This window comes from Mixophyes fleayi, chromosome 10 (assembly GCF_038048845.1).
Source record: "Mixophyes fleayi isolate aMixFle1 chromosome 10, aMixFle1.hap1, whole genome shotgun sequence".
Taxonomy (NCBI): domain Eukaryota; kingdom Metazoa; phylum Chordata; class Amphibia; order Anura; family Limnodynastidae; genus Mixophyes; species Mixophyes fleayi.
Window position 1 is genome coordinate 93,710,700 of NC_134411.1, and position 21,714 is coordinate 93,732,413.

Below are 21,714 nucleotides of genomic sequence, written 5' to 3' on the forward strand. Positions count from 1 at the left end.
TATTATGTACATATTGTGTGTGTGGGAAGGCATTGTATTTATATTATGTGTGTGTGAGGGGCAGCGTGTTTGTATTGTGTGTGTATGAGGGGCTATGGATTTTTTCAGGGAGGAAAGGGGGGGGGGCCAAACCAGTTTCTTGCCTAGGGCTCCATGAGGTCTAAATCCGGCTCTGCCTGTAAACCGTTCTCCGTATAGCAGATAAAACAGCATAACTCCCAACAATTCATATTATACCAATAATATCCTATGTAATATTTAAAGTACTCCACCACTTCCCCAGGGAGATTATTCCATTGACCCATCACCTTTTCAGCCACATACTACTAACCTTTGTGGCCTAATTATTTTAAAACAAATGGGAAATGCTTTCAAATAGCACCTAGGCATATATTAGAATTGCTTTTTTGCCATTTAACTTGTACACCCAGATTCCGTGAGTCTTCACTTAATGGAAAAAACGCAGCTTACAACTGTATCTCAGATACTAACAACCTGGTTATTAAACGGGACTCTCAGCTAATGCACTCTATCATTAGACCCAGCGCCATCATTTATTAAACCCTCCAGAACTTTCCACAGCGCAGCGTGAATTAATATCAATTTCAGAGGTTGCCGACGTTTAAATGCAAACGTAATTAATACCGTCCATTCTACAAGATAAGGAATAGTCGTTTTTGGCCCTCCCATATTTCCTCTTTCACTTTGAGAAACGGCACAGATCACGGTAAAACGCATTAGCCAGCAGCGCAAGGCGATCTTGCGCAACAATCTCAGAAGTACAATTAGTCTTCGGGCTATAGCAAACAAAACATTATCGCTCTTTATTTTGCTGCTCGCCCCGTGATGAATATATTACATTTAAGAGCAATTAAAAAGTGAAATTGTGAAGCGCTTTAATGTGTGCAGTTCATCATTTTCCCGCGCCTGCTTACAAACCAGACATAGCCCTCAGTTTCCTCTCCCCCCCTTTCGCTGCTATTATCTAATTTTAAAAACGAAGGGTTTTCTTTGGTGCGGTCGGCACAAAGATCAACTAATGTCGCTGTAGTCTTAGATGCCACTTTCTAATAACACTTTATAACTCAAATCCAGTGGGGCATTTGTAGGCCAATGGTTTAAACCTCTACAGGATAGGGCTAGTAACAATACTCCATGCACAACCGTCTCCCCGCAGACCCTCTTAATGTCAAATGCTTGATAGGTGACATTAAAGTTCCAATGTGCAATCAAAGAATCACCTACAACAGTCTGGTATATACGGTTACATGTGACATTTCAGCAGTAATGTTGCTCTATAAAAGGACGGGAGGGCTTGTGTCACGTCCTGGACCTTACAGGAGTTAAGTGCCACACTTTGATGAGGTCTGGCTAGAAATGTCAGTATTGAAAGAGAATTAAAGCTAATATACAGGTTGGTTCCATAGGAGAGTAGCTTTATGCTAGGCTATCCATTGCGACGGTAATTTACTTTAATTATATACAGGAGTAAATTGCTGATATGAAATTGAACTGGGTCTTCTCATAAAAAATAAAATACCTGGTCTGCATGTCTGTGTGACAAGGTGCACGGATCTCCTGCTGCAGAGGACAGACGCAATGGGGAAATAATTATATATATATATATATATATATATATATATATACACACATATACACACACACAAGTTAACCGTGCATGATACTCATGCATTCTAGTCAAATCAAGCTACTTAAGGTGTTAAAAAGGTTCTTGTCATGCATTTGGGCCTAGCCCAGGCCTCCTCAGGGGAAGAGCGTTACTTCCCGACGCAAGCGCCCTTTTTTAACATGGTTTTGTCCACATGTCACCACTTCATCATTTTTCTCCATCACCTCATCCTTCATCTTCATCGCCACATCCTTCCTCAAGCTACTTAAGGTGTTAAAAACTCCCCACTGTCGCCCCCGGCAACCACCAACCACTCCCAACTGTCACTTCTCCTTCAAGAAATATATAGGTCAGTGTATAACTCTGCCCAGCAGGTGGCGCTGCAGCTTGTTTTGGTTTTTTTTCACACGCCACTAGGCATTTATATAGTAGATATATATACACACACACACATACACATACACACACACACAATATATCATACTTGCCTACTTTCAGGCAGAGCAGTCCGGGAGAGGGGCGTGACTAAAGGGCGAGAGGGACAGGGGGCACGGTCAATCGCGTCATTTTCCCCCCGCCCCGCAACGTAAATGATGTTTTGGCTCCGGGGGCAGGGCCAAAATGACGCGATTCACCGCGAATCTCGTCATTTTGGCCAGGAAATTGCGGGAAACTAGCCTGCTCTCCCGGGAGACCGACCCGGATTTTGTGAGTCTCCCGGGAGAGTTGACAAGTATGATATATATACACATATACATACATATACACACACACACACACATATATATGACTTTTGCTATTGTGGTATTTATGCATTGTTGTTATGGTGATATCACTTTATACCCATAATTGCCTACTCACGAATCCTGGCCAGTTTGGTTAGTTAAGTGGAAGGGGCGGGGCTTAGCTACACAATTCATATGTCATTGCCAAATGACGTGTTTCACTTGGCCATGCCCCCATAAATCGCCAGTGAGATCTCACCTCCCAGAAAGGAGATTTCACTAGTCTGCAAATATCTTTTCAATGTTTCCCTCCGGGTGGTGGGATATGAGGAGGGAGGGGGGCAGAGCGCGCTGAATCTCATCATTTTGGCCCTACCCCCCACTGCAAAATGTTGCTTTGTTTATTTACTGCAAATGGCGTCATGGAGGCACCCATCCTGCCCACCTCACTAGGAAGTGGTCAGATTGCTGAAGAATGGCCAGTTCTCCCAGGAGACCTAACCGGAATTCATGAGTATCCCGGATATTTCGGGAAAGTGAGTAAGTATGCTTTATATCATTAGTGGTGGAACAGTTTTTAGAGACAAATTTCATACCAACACTTCACCTACACCTTCACTAACGTTTCACCAATACTCTGCCCTGCAGAGCAGCAGTGACCAGGCAATACCTCCCTAATTTCCCACCGATTGGAACACATATGTCCTGATCAGAATGGCGGGACAGAGCCCTCAAATTGAGACTGTCCCGCGTCTCTGCAAAATTTTGGTGCAGTGTTTAAAAAGGAGGGAGGGCTATAAACACGTGAAGAGTAGACCACCCACCCCGTTCAAGGGGGTGGAGCCTTAATGACGCGATTCGCCGTTTTGGTTAAAACAGCCAGGGTGAATCTAGCCTTATGCAAGGGAGTAAACAAATCTACAGCCATAGCAGTGTAGGGGACCCAGAGAAAGACATGCATCTGAATGGGACCCTTAGTCTGGCTGCGTGGTCTGTTTATTTTTTTGTTTTGTTTTTTTACAGGTAACTGGATTAATAGCTACCTTGGGTAATATGAATATCTTTACAGTTCAGGAAACTGTTAAAGGCCTATCATGTTTCAAGCCATTTTATACCGTGCTGTAAGGAAATGCCACCTGTATTTCCCCCCCAACATGTGGCTTCTCCCTACATCGTGGCTGCCATCTCACTAATGTATAGGGACTGTGATATATTACACAGCAATTGTGGTTTTCTACAACTGCATTTACCGATTCAGGACTCAGGAAGCATATTCACATCTGCTCTCCTTCCAATAAAATTAAAAATAGATAAATGACAAACGGGGAGATTTCTGGCGACAAGTTTCCTTTTCTGCAATGACTCCATCCCGTTTGGATCCAGCTCACAGTGCCTAGAGGCCAATTTAGAAATAAAGTGCAAGAAGAAATTGTATAAATCAATCACCGGAAAATGCATCCCGTCCTGCACACTCCTATCCATTTCACTGCCTAAGGATAACAGAAATTAGACTAATCTCTTCATTGGAAGAATACACTTGAAACACAATGCTGGATGCCTCTGTCTGTCACTCGGAGTGATTTACATAGTGGAGCGGAGAGGGTACCATCGCCTCTCTGGCCAAAAGGTACTTTTTACATTAGAAGCCAGAAACAATGCACATTTGATGGAGTGTAGGTTTGCATGCATTATTTATTAGTTCATTACACAGCACAGTAAAGCCTAGATACATTTGCTTCCAGTTTTATTGGGTTGTAGGAAAGACGGAACACTGGCATTAATATACTGGAGTATTGGACACAGTGGCTGAGCAGGAAAGGGGATTTTAAGTAACACAATCTCGCTAGTGACTAATTGACATTTACTACTATCTTCTGCTAGGCCTTTGGGTTCGGTATAGCCAATAACTGACCAGGTTGTGACATCTTGTTTGAGCACAAAATCACTGATTCACTGAATTGTATTTAATCAGCCAGGAACCTGTAAACAATCACTGCAAGAGCGTAATTTACCCCGGATGCACTGGTTCTTTTCAAGAACTATCTGAAACAGTTCTCTGATTAAAGTAGAGGTCTATCAAGCTAACGAGCCTGACCACACCCCCACAGCTAGGCAGTTCTGCTATGGATAAATATATATACACACACACGTCTACTGTTTGCAAGGTTTCAGGTACTCATAGGACAAAGAGCAATTGTGTATAATAACCCCCAACTAACATAACAACTGAATAAATGAAATCTAAATTCTACCTAACTTAGAATAGAAGGGATTCATTTAAGAACAGGATACTTTTATTGAAACAAATGCTACATTTTCGGTTTCACGTTGCTAAAACTAGCACACACCACATGTGAGGGTGGAGAAGGATGCATCTAATTAAACTTGGTTACTGTAAACACCCTGGAGGTGATTACAGATCAACATTACCTTTAAATAATATCTGGAATACAGCTGATATTTAACAAAGAAATGTCTGTTTTTGTTTTAATATTGTACTACCTGTTATTATTATTAATATTACACTACCTGGCATTCCCTTATGGCATAGCCAAGCTGCCCGTTCTCCGGGTCCAAACACTAGATAACATAAAACGGGAGTTTGAAATGAGAGGGCAAAACTGTTCCATGTGTCCCCAAATGCGTTTAACACGCTAAGCAGAAGCTCCTCCCCTTTGCTTAGGTGAGCCCTGATCAGGTTGTCAAAGCCCCTCCTCTATTTTTTAATTCATGAGAATGAAAAGTTAATCAGTAATGGCCTTTGATAACACTTAGTAAAATCAATGAACCAAGAGAGACGATCTTCTGCTTGAACAATTACATGCCTCAGAGGGGGACCCACTGAATAGTCAGATAAATAAATTCCACACAAAAACTACATTGTGGGGCATATTCAATTCGGTCTGGCGATGGCGATCACACGCAGCTGCGCACATAAAGTGCCAATACGGTACCGCAACATAGCGGATTTCCCTTCACAACCCTATGGGGTGCGCACGGAGATCGGCTGTGGTAACGGGAAGCCTGCAGACGCGCGTAGTCGCAGGACCTAACTGAAAGGTTTAGGTGGAATTAATCCCGGTAACTTTATGCTCATAAGTCATTCAGTACCAAGAACATTATTTCTTTGTGGAAACTACTATACTGCTTTCAGGGTGATGATAACAATAAAACATTAGGAATAGATTTTAGTGTAACATTACTCCTAGTGGGCAGTGCATTGTGGGAAATTGTAAACTTAAACCTCATTCAGACATCAAAGTAAAAACTTTTTTTCAGTGGGAGTTATTAAATTAACACAGGTGCAATAAGAAGCTACATGCAGTAGCCAATAGCACAAAACAGGGTTTCCCAAACCCAGTCCTCAGGTCTCCCCAACAGTGCAGGTTTTCCATATCTCCCTGCTGGAGCACAGGTGTAGTCATTACTGACTGACACATTGTAACAGATCCACAGGTGGTCCTAATTATGTCACATGTGATCCTGAAAACCTGCACTGTCAGGGAGCCCTGAGGACTGGGTTTGGGAAACCCTGGCACAAAATAACCCCAAAAACAGCAATTAACTTCCATCCAATCAAGACAGACTGATGAAAGCAAGTGTCTCCTTGACTGCTATGGGTTACGTCATTGTGCACGATGATCATTATCCTATATTTATACTGCACGGTGGAATGTATTGGTGCTAAATAATTCTCTTTTCTAGGCACACACATCCCTGTCCCAGTAGCGCTACCAATCTAATTTTGCCAGCCACACTCACCAGCAACAATATAATCCATACACTTTAGCATCTATGTTAGTAAATATACCACATTTAGATTGCAAGCTCTTTGGGACAGGGAAATCAGGTCTTTTATGTCCAATAATATGACGGAGGTCTATGCATTCTGAAGACACAACACAAATAGCCAGATAAAAACACAATCCCATGCTCAAGACTATATTAAAAACCAACCAGAGAAACAATAGCAATTTATTCTCTTGTCTATTCACAAGTTTGACTCTGCATCGCCCAGTCTGCAGGATCAAGGAGCAGGGTTTTCTGAATCCTGTTAGCCTGTCTTGGTGATTTATAAATAAATTATCCACACTCCTTGATTGATGTGCATCTATAAATAATTAAGACAGACATGTGATCATACTCTCACTTCTCCACTTTCCTTCAACCAGCACAAAACACAACTATAACGAGAGAGACGGGTCAAATGCAGCTCAGACGCCAGCATCAGGTGCATTGTTCCAGGTTTTAATTGTCTGGTGAAACACTTAATTCCCAAGGGATTTATACTACACTCTGTAACCCCCCTTCTCCCTGCTCAGAGACTCAAACAAGTCCCTCCAAGAATAGAGATTAGGTGGAGATCCAACTAATCCATCTGTGTCTTCAACATTGTAGAATCACAGCAACTTAACACTTAAAGCTCTAAACCTAGACCCAACAGCTGGCACTCCATTCTTTCGTCTATCCACAGAAGTCTTCACTCAGTCTCTGGCAATCTTTACATCTGCAAAGCAGGCTTCTAGGTAGCAGCTGTCAGCAATCCTTTCATTAAAACCCTATCATCTCCAGTAGGGAATTCACACCTGACACCAATCTCTGTGACTATTTGCAAACTGTTATCTGCACTATCAAGTTTCCAATAAGCATCTATCATATTTCAAAGTATATTACAGCAAAGTGGGGGGGAAAGAAGGACCTTGGCCAGAGAGAGAAGCCATTGGTTTTGTTGTATAGCTGCCGGGCACAGAGATAAAAAGCACAGCTCTCTCAAGACACCGGTCTAATAAGCAAACACAGTAGTGAGGACTTTTATTAGGTCCTGAGTTCGAGAAAAGTTTATAGCGGACAATTCCAAGGGACCCTGGTTTATAAACCTAAGCTAGACACATATTTCTCTGGGGATTGTAAAGTTGGTATTTATTTTTTAATTAAAGCGAGTCAACTTTTAGCACATCAGAGAAAAGAAAAAAAAAAAAGACAGGATGTAATCCACTTTAAGTGCCTTGATTGCACCATTCTTAATTAAAAAAACACAACAACAACTATTTTCTGACATTGATTTCATTTAGCTTGGAGACCATTCCAGCAGAAGTACATCTGGGCACTTTTCAGTGGTAAGAGATTGGATATTAAACAATGTAGGATTCTATCAGGCACTAGTGTTCCAGGGTCTATCTGCCCTATGTATTGATCACCCCACAAGAGCTTCAGTGCATTTGTTATAACGCACTGTAAAGTTTTACGACTTACTGTATGCATTACATTTTAGCCAGAGCAGCAGCTGACATTTCCGGGCAATGCCCTGAGGTTACATGAAAATGGTCTATTTAACAGCCTTATTAACATAATTACCTACACATACCCATTATGTTACCGCCAGTCTATAATCAATTATAAAAAAGTGCTTTCCAGGAAACAAAGAGACAGCTACTAACCTTAACAAAAAAATAAAAAATATCACCTTCCAATTATAATTGGGAACAAAAATAAAATGGCATAATTGGAAAAAGTCAAACCCAGAATCACTTGCAGTTACCCCTGCATAATAGCCATAATAACAAGACATGTGCATGCACTCACCTGCAGTAATGTCATTGGGACATGTCAGATAATGACAGCTCCAATCCATGAGGAACTTCTACAAGTCAGTAAACAGAGGACATAAGTCACAAACCAGCCACTTTTCCCCAGCAGGACGGTTGATCGATAACTAATAATCACATTGCACAGCTGTGGACCTGTAGAGTCTGATCGGACACAAGTCTGTGGAGCACAGACATTGCTGCCCCCAATGTAAAACTACTGTAGGGATCCAGCAAGAAGTTCCCAGCGCTCAAGTCAATGAGAGAGAGAGAGAGAGAGGGACATCTGATTACAGCTGTACCCCGATTTTAATAGGTTATTGGGGTGCCTGGAAAGTGGGGAGCAGCCTTTAAGTCATGAACATCTCCATGCACCGACCCACCTGGTTCAGGGCTGGCAGTGGGGTGGTCCAGCACTGTCCCCTCTCCCCGGTGGATGCTGTCACCACGCAGGACGATCTCTCCCACTCTCATCCACCCGTGTGTGTGTTCTGCTGCCGTGACATCCTGGGCAGGGATCCCCCCTCCCGGGAGTGAGGTGCAGGTGAGTGCCCCCCTCCCCCTGGCAGGGATGAAGTTGTAACAAGTGCCAGCTGGGGGGCTAGGTCATGGCAGGGGCTGTGCCGGTACGGGGGGCTCTGTGCGGAGCTGGGGGGGAGATCTGGGGGTCTCCCCGCTGCAGGATAGATCGCACACTGCCCGGGTCCTGCCGGCTACATGGGGAGGGTTGTGCTGAGGCGGCGGGGGCGCGCCTGGCGTCCGTGACCGCGCTCCAAGCCCTTGGCTGGCTCTGCTACCTTGTAGCGCCCTCTACCCCTTACTATGCTGTGTGCCAGCCTCCAGGGCCAGCCAGTGTGCCAGGAGCGAGCCAGCCCTCTTACTGCAAATACTATATATATATATATATAGGTGCAGCCCCCTTGCCTCACACTGGCTGCTTGCTTTACACCATTTAATAATGTGCAACATCATACCTGTCAGGCTGATCCAGGGCACATGATATTATCACACTGTGTTAGCAGATATGTCACTTGGAGCCCTATCTATGGAGGTGGATGTTTGTACCCATTTATCTATTTTTGACATCTGTCAATTAATCTGTTGATGCAATTTGTGAAATTGTATAAAACCGGAAGCAATTGAACAAAATAAGGTATTTTCATTATTTAAAATTTGTTAGTTCTACGTTAAATCAGTTTGTGCAGGATACAGTGTGACAGAAGCTCTTGGAGATAAAAAAAAATAAAATATTTTTCTTTTTACTTGGATGTGTCTCAGTCTGATTAACTTTCTTGTATATTGGAGGGGGGGGGGGGTAGAGGTGAGCAAACTGCATTATTTGTGCATGATTTTTTTTATGCAATAAAACATAGTTTGACTTAATAGCATACATCAGGACAAGCTGGACATTTATTAAAGACCTATATTTTACACCAGTTTGGCGACTCAGTGTTTATCGCCAACACCCAATCAAGTTAAGAGAAAAATAAATATATAAAATTCTCCTAACTTAATTGGGTATAAATTCCCTCCTAACCCCCAAAATTAGATTATTTCCTTGGATCAATCACCCCCCATAGCATTATCTATTAATTATAACTACAGATACCATTTCTTGTAAGGAAGTCATCTAATCCATTTTTACATTCTGTAATTGAATTTCCCATAACAAGATATTCCACAACTTCACTTCTCTTACTGTAAAGAACCCTACGCTGAGGGTGAATCCATCTTTCTTCCATTTGCAATTAATGACCTCTTGTCCTCTGTATGGTCCTTGGTAAGGAACGTTCGTGGAACAAATCTTTGTATTGACACATACTACTTAGGTCATCTCTAAGGGCCCTTTATTTTCCAAAGTAAACAAACTCAATTTGTTTATTCGCTATAATAATGAGGTTACCCGTCTCTGAACCTTCTTGAGTTTGTTTTTTTCTCCTTCTTATCGAGAGTTTCTCAAAACTATTTAAGATGTGGTGACTTATATAATGTCAATGCCGTGTATGGATCATAAACATTTATTCCTCTTTTTATTTATCCCAGATTTTTCCATGTCACTTTTCCCCTAATTGCAATCCATTTAATGTGTAAGTAGTGCAGTCTATGTGCAGAACCAGCCTATATCCCATTAAACTTCATCTTCCATTTAACAGCCCAGTTTATTAATTTATCTTAATCTTTTCTATGTAGTTATTAGCAGTACCATGGTGTTGTGTTTGGCATTGCAGCCTCCAAGCAGTGGGACTGTTACTTGTGTGACCTTTCTATGCTCTCCCTGTGTTTGCGTGGGGTATTTACGGGTGCTCCGGTTTCCTCCCACACTCCCAAATCATACCAGTAGATTAAATGGCTTGTGACGATATTGACCATAGTGTGTGTGTGTTTAGTGGTAATGCGGTAGGGAATTTAGACTGTAACTGATGTGAATGATTAAAACATTCTCTGAAAAGCACAGTGATATGTTGGTGCTATATACATAAAGGATAATAATAGCTATTCTGTTCTGGGTTAATAACACTGCATGAGTATTACTATATGTGGACACTTTACGATCTAGGCCACTTACAAGGTCATTAATAAAAAGATGGGAAAGGAAAGGGGCTTATACTGATCAGTATGGTTTGCCGCTGTTATGTAGAATAGTAATGAACACTTTAACACAATCCAAATATATCACATACTACGCTCCCGGAATGTCCGGGAGACTCCCCAGTTTTGGGTAGTTCTTTCGAATTCCGGGGAGAGCAGAAATTTCTCCCAGATCACTAAGAAGTGGGCGGGGGCCTCAAAGACCTGATTGGCGTTGTTTTATCCCCACCTCCACTGCTGGACCAAAGCGCCCAAGTATGATAGATCACATCAATAGCACTAACAAGATCCAATTGGATCCTCCTCATAAAAAGTACTCAGACATGTTTAACTCTTCATAAAACCATACTGACACAGTCAAATCATTTTCTCCATTATACTTCAATTCTAATAATTTACCCATAACAGAAGTCAGACTCGCTGGTATAAAATACAAGTTCCCTTATATGAATACTCCTTAACACATAGAAATGTAAACGTTCTCCTACCAGCGAGCTGCCTCCCGCAGGTCTCCTTTGTCCATAATGTCCGATGCTCGCACAGTCAGTGGGCAGAGACACCGCGGCGCAGGTCGCCAGGACATACGCAGAGGGCGGAGATGCCCCTGAATGCAGCCAGAATGCTGGACCGCGCCCCTGCGCTTGTACGTCAGGGCTAGTGGAGCTGCTGAACATGGAATCTATATGGAATATAAGAAAAAGAAACAAAGAATTATGTAGAAATGCCTTTTCAGATGTTTGAAATTGCATTTATATTTGCTGTATGGCCTTGAATCAGGATGTTGGGAGGTGCAATATTGTAGAGTGCAAACTATTGTTCTCTGTCATCAGCTAACACAGGCTGGCTGCAGTGTCCTTCGATGGGATTACAGACAGGAAGTCTGCTGTGTGTAAAAAAACATCTGCACCCCCCCCCCCCCCCCAACAGCCACTTGTGAGATTGTAACTTTTATGTTATATTTTACATTTGTTTATCCACTTTATACCTATGTCCCACTTGGCTACTTTTCAAAGCTCACTTCCGGCAGACACGGAGGCAAGGTATCAGAAGTGATGACCGTGACGCCAAATTAGTGGGGTAAGGTGTATGAAACGCCATTTATGCCTCTGCCACTCAATGGTCTCTGAGATGCGAGTTGTTTTCCACACACAATTTTTATCATTAAGGCATATTCCCATCCACCATGCCGGAAGTTAACCATCCTTCCTGGAGAATTTCCTGGACTCCCAGCTGTCTGTGATGTCTAACCCAATCTACAAGGCTCCTGGACATGTGGGAGTGTGGGTGACTGTGACATGTGTTGTATATTTTGTTTCTATCCTCTCGGTCTGTTTTACCCAGTATTGTTTTATTACTGTGTTTGTTCCCAATTGTAAAGTGCTACAGAATTTGCTGGCGCTATATAAATAAATGTTGATGATGATTGATGAAGTGTTGTTTTTTGTAAATTGAATCAGTGCCATCGCAGCCGTTGTCTGAGCTGCCCAAGCTGAAACATCAGCTGTTTTCAAACTTCCAATAGCGGAGGTGCCACACACCACACGATGCATTGATGAACCGCATTCTGCTAACTGAACGGTAAGTGGGAAGTATGGGAGGGGCCACTGTGGTGCAAATTGTGGTCTCTTTGCCAGTGATCATCTGTTTAAGGTGGATTGTTGGCAAGCATGGGATACCTGCAAAGGTTGATCTTTCTGTAATGGAGACGTCTATGCATTGGGAAAGAAGGTCTTTGTGCAATGTTAGGGTCTTTGTGCAAAGAGGCATCAGTACAGCGGGGGGGGGGGGGGGGGTTTATCACTGTGCAAGGGGTTTCTGCGAAAAGTGGAGGGTTCTATGCAAAGGCAATATTTGGATCTCCGTGCCTTGAGTTAGGGGATCTAGTCCATATCTCCCAACGTTTGTCCCTCTGGCAGCGGGACGGGGTGTGGTCACAGCACACTGGGGGTGTGGCTATGTGGGGTATGGGTATGGCGACACACTGCACTAGTCTGCCATATTCTGACCCCCCCCTCCCCTCCAAACCCCTTCATTGCACCAGTTCTCTGCTGCTCTGTCCGGACAGAATCTCCCACAACCTTCCCACCAATCAGGCAAAGAATTCAAATTGGGGTCTGTCCTAACCTAAATTGCGACGGCTGGGATGTATGCTAGTCTCAAACTTTGCACCAGGTCCCTGCGGCTCACAGCTATGCCTCTGTATTTAATGTACTATATATGCACCATTTGTTCTAATTTGTAGGTATTTTTTCCAATAGGTTTGCCTAACAGAGCATATAAGTGCTGTAGATGTATACTGTTGAAGATGTAATAATTGTTTTCCCTCTTTCTATGTATTTTCCTACAAGGCCACCAATTATGTTCAACTGTGTTTTTTTTGGTTTTTTTTATGCAACCCAACTTGTATTTTAGGTTTGGTTCTTCAATGCCACCTATGGCTGTCAAATAAAAATAAAATGTGTTATTTGTTATTTTTACCCACTAATCCCGTTAAGTGCATGAGAAGTCTGAATTTCAGGAGAATAAACTTTGAGTGACAGATTTGTAGTGGCACCAGAAACAGCAGGATATTTGGGAAACCTATTGTTGGATGAAGGAGAGTAGGGACACCACAAACTGTAGCCATGAAATCTGTCAAGTTCATTGAACTTAATCCATCTTCTACCATGGTTAGAGCGGAGGAGGTTCTCTCCATCACTACGGATAAGTGGTGCTTCGTGCAAACCTAAGGGACCCCTAATTGGAACCAGAAAATGTCCTTTTTGTGACAACAGGTGATTTAATTAAATGCTGTCACTCTGATTTATACACCTGCGCTTCAGCTATGAGTCTTCTGTGGACACATAAGATATTCTGTGACAGCCTGGAGTTTAGGGACAGGATCTTTGTGGCCAGAGAGACGATTTCACCAACTGATAAAGAATAAATCTTCCATCGTTAGCTATTTTTTTGCAGCTGATATTCAAATCCATGTATCACAGGGACATTATTAAAGAAATAAATTGTGAAGGCACCTTGGTTTGATGAACCTCAGCGGTCTACCTAGCAACGAACTGGGGAGCAGCCTCCACAAAGTACGTGTGCAGAAGTCATATCCGTCATATCAAAGTCCGGCCTCTCACCACTTTAGTACTACACATTTCAATTAAATACACTTTTCAGTTTTTGGTTCTAAAACATTGCTTGTTTTAGCCTTATTAATGGCTTAAATAAATTAGGAGAGTGAGGGGATGTTGGGACTGGTATTATATGTCACATTTGAGTATGTGTGAAGCTATTTATTACATTTGTTTTGGAGTTCACCTAGAAATATATAAATGAACCAACGAGTAGTTTCAGTATATTGGGCAGGGATCCTTAAGACCCCAACTCATTATAGCTAAAGTGTAAAAAAAATAAAATGAAAAAAAAATAATAAAAAAAATAAAAATCACACACACAATAAATAAACTCAAGTAAATAAACTCAAATAAAAAAAACAAAACAAACCCTCATTCACCACTTTATTAAGTTAAATAAAACGAATGTTATTTCCTTTACTTTCTTTCTTGATCCATCACTAACGATCTACCGGCAAGCTAACGCCAAATACCGCTAAATAATTGAATAACCACAAATTTTGACCAACAGATTTCAAATTGGGGTCAATTAGCGATCGTACCACGAACATGTTAATGGCCATCGAAATTGATTGAGTGAAATCGAATTTAGAACCGGCTTCTAATTTTCAATCATCTCTATCTCTGGTGACCTCCCCAACTTCACTAGATGGCTAATTACACTCTGTGGGAAAACACTTGTGATTGGCTGACTGGTGAGGAGGAGTCCAGTGGCCCCAGGATTCATCATATAGCTTTGAATGGGTTTCTTAATAGCCATTTTTTCTGTTCTCAGTTTAGTTTTTCATTAGGACTACATTGGATCAAATGAATGTGTTTAACAAAATGGCAAACAAGGGTTTTGTGGAATCTTCCTTGCAATCAAGAGTTTATTTGAAAACTTGTGCGGTCTTATTTTTAATAGGTACAATGTGTGTGTGTGTGTGTGTGTGTGTGTGTGTGTGTGTGTATATATATATATATATATATATATATATATATCTTGTGGCACCACTTGTGGCAAGAGCCCGCTACTGCTGAAGCACACTCGAACAACGTCTTCCTCTTTATGTAGTTTTATTGTCAGGATGGTAAATGTTTTGACACCGTACAGATTTCACAGCAATACTTGGAGACCCTAAACGCTAGCTAGACATAGCTCAGCTCTCTCAAGACCAGCCAGCTTCCTCAGCGTTGATCTCCCTGCACAAATTATATAAACAAGCTTTTATACCGGATACTCCTCCCCCAGCCTTAGCTTGATGGACAGGTGACACACCCACCTTCTCTTTAAAAGGAAACGCCCATCACTGGCTCTGTAATTCTAACAGACACACCCTGTCTGTTTGCTGAGAGGAAGGATTTCAAGTCATGTAAGTTAAAACAAACTTAAACTATTGCTTTTTATACATAGGTCTTTACATTCAATCTAGGTGCATTACTGCACAAATGTTTTACTCTACTTCCCTGCTTTCTCTGCATATTGCCAGCTAAATGCCTCCTTTTGTTACAATATATATATATATATATATATATATATATATATATATATATATATATATACTCCTGGTCTCCCTGTTATAGAGGAAAGCAGCCAGGCTTTAATAGCACAACGTGGGAAGGTGGCATCTTTATTACTGGTTTGCAATTTTGCGTGTGTGAAGTGTTTTATGACATTACTCAGAGGGCACCTGGCCGGGCTGTAACTAGGACTGGGTGACAGGGGTAACCGTCCAGGGCGTAACAATGAAGGGGTGGCACAGTTAATGAATATTTTAAGTTCATTAGGTTAAAATTTGTGCTAAAATTTTAAGTTACAGCTCTGGCACCTGGAAACGCGTTACTTTGGCCACACCATGCACACTTTATTTGGAATTTGTGGAATTTCGCACATTTTGTTTTCATTCATTCCAGTTGATGATGATTATTATTAACATTTTTATTTATTTATAAGGTGCCACAAGTTCCGTACCTCTGGATACAGAAGCAAATAACAAATAGATGAGGTAATACATATACGTAGCACAGATGGGTGTGAGTAATGCTGTGGGAACTCGCAAGGAGTGCAGCAAAATCATAGTTGCCAACCTTTACAGGCCGGCCTCCGGGAGTCTCGGAGTAGAGGTGGGCGTGAGGGGGCGGGGCTTCGCAAATCGCATTATTTTTGCCCCGCCCCCTGTGACGTAATGACGCAAACCTGTAATTTTAAAACGGGGGTGGGCCAAAATGATGGCGATTCCCGGAGAATTGCATCATGGAGGCTTCAAATCTGCCCACTTCCCTAGGAAGTGTGCAGATGCGGGATAATTGGCAGCTCTCCCAGGAGTCTGGAAGACCTACCCGGAATTCGGGAGTCTCCCGGGTATTCTGGGAGATTTGGCAAGTATGAGCAAAATACATGACAGGACGTACAAGGGAGTCAGACAAAAGACAGACGTGGGACAATAGGTAGAGAAGATGCTGCCCATGCGAGCTTACATTCTAGAGGGAGGGGTGGTGAGAGACAGTAGGACCAGCTGGGAGAAAATGGAGAGTTTACAAAGGTGAGTTTTGAGTGAGCGTTTGAAGGACTGAAGGTTGGGGGAGAGTTGAGTCAGGTGGGGTAGGGAGTACCAAGGAATGAGGGCTGCACGGCAGAAGTCTTGGAGTCGAGTATGGGAGGAGGTAACAAGATGAATTTAGGCAGCGGTCAGAAGCGGAACGGAGTGACCGGGTAACTATGTAGCTCGAGACAAGGCCAGAGATGTAAGGAGGATAAGCGTTGGTTGGTGGGGGCGAGAGGGTAAGGAGCTTGAACTGAATTCTGAAACAGATAGGAAGCCAATAATAACATGACCTGCAAATTGGATAAATGTTTCTGGTTCCTTACGATGAAAAAATAAGCAAATATTAAAATTATTTATAAGTTATTTCAAATTTATATTCATTTTAGAGCTGGGGATTTCATCCAACCTGTATCAAGTGAGTATGAAAACATAGTACTCTGGGCTCTCACCAACCGCTCCCTTCTCTACTCAATACAACGCAATATATGAGGCCACCATCACAACTGCTCTTTCATTGTGTTAAAACGTTGCAGCGTCCTGCATAACAACCCTCAGAGATGCTGATGAGACTTGCGGTTTTTTAACCACAAACAAAGAACAATGCAAACCATCTCATTATTACTTGGGATATAAAATAAACTAGCATCCCTCTTTAATTTTACCTTGTAAGAAAAAAAGATGTTGGGCCTGATTCATTAAGGATGGTTAAGCAAAAAATTGAGTAAGTTTTCTTACTCAAGTTTTCTGGACTAAACCATGTTGCAATGCAAGGGGTGCAAACGATTTTATTATATTGCACATAAGGAAAATACTGACTGTTTTTTCATGTAGCACAAAAATACTCGATAGCTTATTTGTACACTAAAATTTAAAGTTGGTCTATGACATGCCCTACCCCAACTATAAATCTGCCATCACATTTTAAATGTACCCCCCCCCCCCCCCAAATGCAACATGGATTTATCTTACTTGTTAACTTTTGCTTAACGTTCCTTAATGAGTGAGGCCACTAACCCCAGTTCACATTATTTAATGTAAATCTATTTCTTTGTTTGTGTGCGTGTGGAATAAACACATCCATAGTTTTTCCTGAACATGTATAGGAAAATAAACTGCGGTTATATTTTCCTTTGAAACTAGCTCACATACATGTGGCCTAGAAACTCAGGAAAAGAAGTATAAAGCAACAAATGATTGCAGACATCCAAACACTTAGAAAATCACTTTTAATATGCAATGCAGCCTTCATGGAAAAAGGTTGATATAGGTATTAATGTCATACTTGCCAACTCTCCCTGAATGTCAGGGAGACTCCCTGAAATAGGGGTGATCTCCCTCACTCCCTGAAGAGTCTGTCATTCTCCCTGATGCTGAGCCAGTACAAGACGTGATTGGCTTCGCCATCTGTGGCATGATGACACAGTTCAGAAATTGTGTCCTATGTCCGTGTATTGATACCTAAGGAGGTGGCCATTTTCATGGAGACCAAGATTTAATCAAAGACTGACAGGTAAGACAACATGACTTCAGTATTGGAGACAGAAATGTAAAAGACACTTCAGTCTTTAGAGATTCATTAGCTGCTTTTTTTCAACGCATAGTTGCCTACTCTCCCGGAATGTCCGGGAGACTCTTGCATTTCGAGGAGACCTCCCGTGCTCCCGCAATAGATAATGGGTGGGGGGTGGCTTAATGATGCAAATATTGCGTCATCATAGCCCCACCCCTTGCTGTAATTGGCCAACATTGTGACAATCGTTTAGGGGGCGGGGGCCAAAATGTTGTGCTTCGTCAAGCCCCGCCCCCGCACGCCCAGCTCCCCCGGGATCTCCCTGAAGCCAACGAGGAAAAGTTGGCAAGTTTGATTAATGTATGTTGCAATAAGTCACTCATTAGAGTCACAGGCGGGATTGCTAGCTACATGTTTCTCCATCCTTCTAGAGGAATAAAATGGTAATTATTTCCAATTTCTGGGGTTAATGTTCCTGTCTGGGTCGGATGAGCTATAGAGGACTCCGGCAAAGCTTGGAATTGTACCGTTCCCAGTAGGATTGTGCTGTGTGTCCAATGGGATGCATCCGGAGATGCTTTAAAAGTCCCTGACTCTCCACCAACTCCTATTTCAACTCAGAAGAGAGACAGAGCTAGCAACGTATCCCTGCTCTCAAATAAACATCTATTGTTAATTTTCTACATCTCTCCGCATCAGTTCGATAACAGAGGCCCGTGCACTATTATAATATAATATTATAGGCAAAGCACAGAATAATTCTTCTATTCTGCAACGTCTCCCACCTGCTACATAATATCTGCAGACCCCAGAGCCTGCCACCCCCAGGAATAAATACATGACTCTTAGTACAACGTGTGCCAGTAGCAGAAGAAGTAGGTTCTAATTATACATATCAGAATGATGACACTTCTCATGCAATAGGAATAATGTACAGTAAAGCCATCTGGTGGTTTTACTTTGTCAATCAACAGACGTGACAAACAAATAACAAAAATATGTTTCTAACAGGACAGTCTGTAGCATTAACCAAAGTAGGGGACGTTCCAGAGAAGTAATTACAGAGTAACGGGGGCTGATGGGAGATATCACACAGTGCGGTTCGTACTGTATTACTGTATACATTTATATACAAGAAACAATTATCTTTACTCCAGTTTTCTGTAAATCAAGGTGGATGCAAATAAGGATGAACAAAAAGTCATATTTGTTATAGGCTAGTACATACTTGCCGACTTCCGAAATCCGGGTCGGTCTCCAGGACTCCCTGGAGAGCAGGGAAGTCTCCCGCATCCCCTGGACAAAATAACGCGTTTTGCGTTGAATCACATAATTTTGGCCCCGCCCCTGCAACAATGGCATTTTCTTTTTTGGGGAGGGGGGGGGGGGGCAAAATGACGCAATTGGCCGTGCCCCGCCCTCTAGTCACGCCCCTCTCCCGGACTGCACTTCCTGAAAGTAGGCAAGTATGGGCTAGTAAAGAGACGGGCATCAGGGGCCCTCCGATCCTTCATCTGTGGCCCCCAGCTCCATCCTGATGTACTGTCAGATTTGTCTGTTACAGCTTGTGGCACTTGTTTAAAATATCTACCGATATGTTATTACAGATAAGTGTCTCTTTGATTAAATGCATTGTTTAGTTTATTACCGAGAATAAGTTTAATGTGTGGCCCCTTTTGAAGGCAAGAGGGACACCCATGTGGCCCTTGAGGTGTATCTGGTTGCCCATAACTTGGAAAATAGTTCCCTTTTAAATCAGCCTATCAATAGGCACTAGTACTATCACTGAGGCACTATTTTATTATCATTTATTTATATAGCACTGAACATTAGGCAGCGCTGTGCAGAGAATATGTGATCAGTCAGTCCCTGCCCACTGGAGCTTACAGTCTAAATTCCCTAACACACACACGGAGACCAGGGTCCTTCTTGTTAATTAATCCACCAGTGTGTTTTTGGACTGTGGGAGGAATTCCCCGCAAACACGGGGAGAACATACAAAGTCCAGGCAAACAGGGCCACTGGTTGGAATTGAACCCATGACCCCAGCGCCAGTGAGGCAGCAATATTAACCGCTGTGCTAGCGCCATTGGTTCCTGGTCAATTGATAAGCTAAACGCTGTGCCTTCCTCCACTGTGTGTAGGTGACTGGTCCAATCTAATAGAAGAAGCTTTGTGTAATGAGATGGATAAATTTACTAACACAGCGTAAGAGATCAGTTACCTACAGAAATTCATTACACGTGTTTTGTTTTGTGCGACTTGCACTAGAATGATCAAAGATAATTCCTGATTTATGTGCAGGTATCCTTTCAGATCACTAGTTGTAATGTATTTGTGCGCCACCGGCCCCATGGCGTAATCTGGGTAGCGGCCTGGTGATACCGATCTCGCCACCGCAGTCCGCTGCTCCCACGGTATTTATGCCCCTGTACTCAGCCCTATCGCCCAGCCAGTATTGCTACGCCTGAAACCTACTGCTCAAAGACGTTTAGTTTTTTTTTACATTGAATTGACCAACTCACAACACCAACTAATAGTGTTTCCAACAAAGAACCTACATCTTTACATCCGTACAATCACTTAGCAACCAGACTGGCAACTTACGTCTTTCTCATGTATACGAAACACTGATCTGCCCACCTTTTGTGCTATATTTGTTCCTCGCTCCAGGCTCTTGATTAAACGTATCAAATGAAGTGTTCGGCGGCTTGACTCAGAAATCAAGATAACCACACTAATGTTTAACTTTTACTTTACTCTGCGGTAACTGTATATTAAATTCTCACAGTGTCAATCTAAGCACTAAGTACTGCTGCTTGCGTTCATTTGTACGGCGATGGCTGATCAGCGTGTGATCACAAAGTAAAAGTAATTAGATTACTAGTCAATCTATAGATGTATAGGTTGAAATTCAGTTTTCCAGCTTGCAGGCAATAAATTGCTTTGTGCATTACAATTTTAGCTCCTTTAATAGCTCTAGTTGGACAGAATAATGGGTCAGATTTTAGACCTGTAAACAGTTATATGTGGTGAATGTGGTTTAGTTATTAGCCAGGAGTAAAGTAAAGTGGACCTGTCATGCAGTTTTGAAAAACATTAGCAGTTCAACCTGAGTAAATACATAATGTGCAGTTACTAACACACATACCACATGCTGGTATAAGTCTGGGCTCCATCTTCTGTGCTCCCTCATAAAATGCATTCAGTGTTATTTACATTATTAGACACTTGTTTGGACTGGGGAGTCTGTGCCAGTGATACCATGTGACCATTCAGAGCCAATGAAAGCTGGCAGACTTCGTGGAGTTTGATGATGTCACAGGATGTTTCGTGGGCGCACACTGAGCATGCTCCTGCCAGTACTTGGGATGGCCTCACTTTGATCAATACTCAAGGGTGATTGTATCTGCACAGACATGTAAAGGTGGGAAAAACCATACAGATGAAACACACACAGTAAAAAAACACAAATATCTATATATATATATATATATATATATATATATATATATATATATATATATAAATATAATATATTGTTAATCTCATGTGTGTGTGTATATGTGTGTGTGTGTGTGTATCTCTCTCTCTCTCTCTCTCTCTCTCTCTCTCTCTATATATATATACACATATACAAGTTGATAGGCATCATTAGGGCTCCCTAAGGCTTGGATTTGGGAAACACTGTCCTTACCAGTGTGTTTACATGGGTTGCTGGGTGCTAGGTTCGCCCACAGCTAGAGAGGCTTTCCTATGGCTTAAGGTTGCTCTTTTCCAGGACTTCTGTTGCAAAACTGGAACTTTTACTGGTGTTCCTTTGAGCCTTATGACCCAAAATAATTTTTTTTATGAGGAATGTGTGTCTCATTCCATATTTGAGCAAAAAATAGAATATTTCTCTGGCAGAAATTAGACTTCATCGTCATCGTTTATACGGCGCACAGATCAATGTCAGGTGCAAATAGAGAATGAGCGATGTGTGGACAATACAGACGCTGGCACGAATACCGTGGCTGTGAGTGAGCAAA

At 42.2% G+C, this 21,714-nt stretch overlaps 1 protein-coding gene across 2 annotated transcripts in view; it reads right to left on the bottom strand.

Annotated features, from left to right (window-relative positions):
* Positions 1–20,941, bottom strand: part of CHST8 (carbohydrate sulfotransferase 8) — a 260,113-nt gene extending 239,172 nt beyond the window's left edge. The window contains exons 1-2 of one of the 2 annotated variants that reach the window (XM_075189175.1): positions 20,835–20,941; positions 11,018–11,208 (exon numbers count right to left, since the gene is read on the bottom strand). The gene's annotated coding sequence lies outside the window, so the exon portion shown is untranslated. Of the gene's footprint in view, positions 1–7,938; positions 8,744–11,017; positions 11,209–20,834 lie in introns of those variants that run through there. The other variant, XM_075189174.1, reaches the window with a different exon arrangement.
* Positions 20,942–21,714: the final 773 nt, after the last annotated feature.